Source organism: Sinocyclocheilus anshuiensis, unplaced genomic scaffold (assembly GCF_001515605.1).
Source record: "Sinocyclocheilus anshuiensis isolate Anshui unplaced genomic scaffold, SAMN03320099.WGS_v1.1 scaffold122, whole genome shotgun sequence".
NCBI classification, from domain to species: domain Eukaryota; kingdom Metazoa; phylum Chordata; class Actinopteri; order Cypriniformes; family Cyprinidae; genus Sinocyclocheilus; species Sinocyclocheilus anshuiensis.
The window spans coordinates 1,816,951-1,820,707 of NW_015544153.1; positions in this window are offsets into that span (position 1 = coordinate 1,816,951).

The following is a 3,757-nucleotide window of genomic DNA, read 5'->3' on the forward strand; positions in this document are numbered from 1 at the left end:
CCAAGCGGAGGGGAGGAGAGGAGGAGGAGGAGGCTGGGACGGGGAGGAAACGCTGTGTGAAGCAGGGACGGATCGGACCGCCTATGGTTGGAGGTGATTGAACAGCGCCGGGAGACACTGGGAACACATGAACGCGCCGTGACTCTTTACACAAATACTTCAATCAAGAAGATGTATTTGAATTGATAATGAATAGGACTGCATGCCTCTCATTAAGCATGCGAAAGTTATGATCAAAGATACGAGGCAAGTATGGGATAGCCTATAAAATATATTTATTTTGGTGACACTTTGAAAATCGCTCATCTGAGATATACTGTGAACAAGTGCAAATTAATTCACGGACGAATTAATTTTTAAATATTAAGCACTAATTGTGCATTTTCATTCTTGGTCACAGTCTTCTTAAAACAAGAACACTTTTACTTGAGTTTATATTATTTTATTTTATTTAACCTCATGTTTGGCTAGTTTGTTTATGCAGTTATTTCTATTTTTGATTTTATTTTTTGTTAAAAAGAAACGTAAATACATGCTATTAACATTAGGCTGGCTAAATACATATCCTAAACAACAAAAAAGTTAATTAATAACAAAAAAAGAAATAAATTATTTTAAACATAAGAATCCAAACAAACTTGAAGGTTCCCACAGAGGAATGCCATTAGATCATTAAAACGTAGCCTATTACTTAAAAAAAAAAATAATAATAATAATAATAATTTTACAATGTACTATTCAGTTTGTCAATGAATAGGTTTAGCATTTTTACTCTTTTTTTTCATTTTTACACTTAAGAATATGTTCAGATTGAGAAAATATTTTTAGAGTGCAAAAAAGCCTTCAAACCATGTCTACGAAATTTTACTCCTACTTTTTACTCCGTTTGACCTAAACTGACATAGTCTGTCATGCATTAATAAAAAGCGTTTATATGCATTTATAAAAGTTTTGTATTTGTAACGAACTGTGGCTGTTTTTTTCCTTCACATTCCGTCGATGAGTTTGCAGGTGGGTGACACTCTTGGTGGTCTGCTCGCTGCAGCAGCCTATCGTTGATCTAATGGGTCCGTTTCAGCTGACATCAGCGGAAGACGTTCACTTTTTATGGTTCGCTATGACGTCGGCGCAAACTCTACTAAAGACAATCGAGAGTCTGTTCCAGAACCACAATGACGTGTGTGTTGTAAAACACGGCATGAACATTATTGTAATCCTCAAAGATTCGCCCGCCATTATTACACCACTGTTTTGGATGAAAAAAGGAAGTGTCGTAAGCGTCATTACTACTGCGCACACTTTATCCATGTGCTCTCTCCGGTTGCCAAGGAAACTGTGTGGGTATCTTGGAAACAGTGGCAGTAGCGCATGCAACCCGTTAGCAGCACCCACCCCAAGCAAGACATCATCTTCGGATAGATTATTTTCCAATACGTCCAATTGCCTCATAAAATACATTAGAAGATATCAACGAGAGTTAATGGACAATTGCATCGAGCTGCTTGCGAAGAAACAACCGAATATTTCTTCAATAATGCATGCAGCCCTTCGGTATCATAAATAACATGGGGCAATTAACAAGCCATTCTCTTCATTACAGAGAGGGTGATGGAATGCCAGTGCCACAGTTGTGTGGAAGAGTGTATGTGTTTGGCTGGGGGTTAAAGTCAATGAAGTACCTAAGAAAGTGCTGACTCCGTTTTAGTACAGAAGCGCCTGCTTACTGCAATCCCAGTGCACCTCTCAGTATAGACTGTACATGATAGGAACAAACAAAAACGCACTTAGGCCTACATACAGTTAAAAAAAAACACATCACTCAGATTTAAACACACAATAGTGTGCCCATAGTTTATTATTCTTTCACGCTACTAGCACTTGTATTAGGTTCAATATCTGAATATACATCCCAGTTATGTTCCAGTGCAAACAGACCCTTCTTGGATTCAATAAAATGTAAAATGTAATTGGATTCTTTCAAAAATAGAAAGAAAGAAAACCTTGTAAAACCAGCAACTTTACTGCTTCTCACACATTACAAATGAAATGTTCCTCTTCAGGAACTCGAGCTGCGTCGGAAAACGCTAGGGGAACGCCCTTCAGCGTGACGGGCTCTGAACCTCGTGTGTAATCAGACCAATAGATGGGCGAGACGTCACGGGCGGGTGACGTAATGACCAGGAGGCTATAAAAGCACGTGCGGTGAGATCAGCGCCAGCTTTTTGTCATTCAGCAAGCGCTCTGTGTGTGTGTCAGTCTGATATCTGTTTGTGAGTCTTATTTAGTGTTGTCTGTCAAAACTAAATCTCAAGACAAAACCAGACACTAAGGCGAGGGTGTTGGTGCGCACCGACAACACAGCAGTGGTCTCTTACATCAACCACCAGGGAGGTCTGCACTCACGCCGTTTGTACAAAGTAGCGTACCAGATCCTTGTGTGGTCCCAGGGCAAACTTCTCTCGCTGAGAGCAGTTTACATCCCTGGGCATCTCAATTTGGGAGTGTGAAGCACCCCAAGGTGGTGAAGCAGATATGGAGAGTCTTTGGCCAGGCCCAGGTGGACCTGTTCGCGACTCATACGACATCGCACTGTCCCCTCTGGTTCTCTCTGAGTCATCCAGCTCCACTAGGACTGGATGCCATGGTACAGACATGGCCGAGGCTTCGTCTGTACGCCTTTCCCCCGATCGCTCTGCTCCCAGGAGTTCTGGAGAGAGTGCGCTGGAACAAGGTCAGTCGACTGCCAGTAACCCCGTTCTTGCCGGGCCGAGTATGGTTCTCGGACCTGATTTCTCTCCTCGACGGCGCTCCGTGGGAGATTCCTGTCAGGAGAGATCTCCTCTCACAGGCGGAGGGTATGATCATCCACCCCCGCCCGGAGCTGTAGAAGTTGTGGGTGTGGCCCCTGAGGGGGCACAACTCATAGCTTCCGGTCTCTCAACCGAGGTCTCAACCGAGGTTGCCCATCTATTGGTCTGATTACACACGAGGTTCAGAGCCCGTCACGCTGAAGGGCGTTCCCCTAGCGTTTTCCGACGCAGCGTCTCGTTCCTTCGAGGAACTATGGTTACATGCGTAACCTGAGATGATTTCTTGCAACCCTCCCATACAAGCCACATTTGTGGAGAATTTGTGATGTTGATGTCACATGCACACAATGACCACTCTTTGTCATAAATTCCTGCAACTGCTTCAGAGTTGCTGTAGGCCTCTTGGTAGCCTCTCTGACCAGTTTCCTCCTCGCTCTTGGAGTGACGTCCTGATCCAGGGAGGGTCTGTGTTGTAGCAAATACCTTCCACTTCTTAATAGCCTATTAGGCTTCACTGTGCTTCTAGGCATTGATAAAGCCTTTTAAATTTTTTTGTATCCATCTCCTGACTTGTGCCTGTCCACAACTTTATCCCGGAGATCTTTTGACAGTTTCTTACCACACATAGTTGATTGTTTGCTTCAGTTGCACTACCAAGGACTGACATACTCCAGGAGAGCTCTTTTCATGCTGAGCTAAACAAAATGACCACAGCTCATCACAGTTGAAAGTCAAATGGTTTTGTGTGCCATTGAGAAGGTGATAAGCTACACCTGATTGAGTTGTTTAGGAGGGGGTCATCCTTTTTCCAACTCAGTGATTCTGTTTTTTTTATTTTTCTGACATGCTGGTGTTATATCTTTCACTTGGATGTTATAAGTTGCACTGAGTAAATACAGCTGGATAAAACAAAAACTGTCTTCATTTCAGGCTGCAAAGCAATAAAA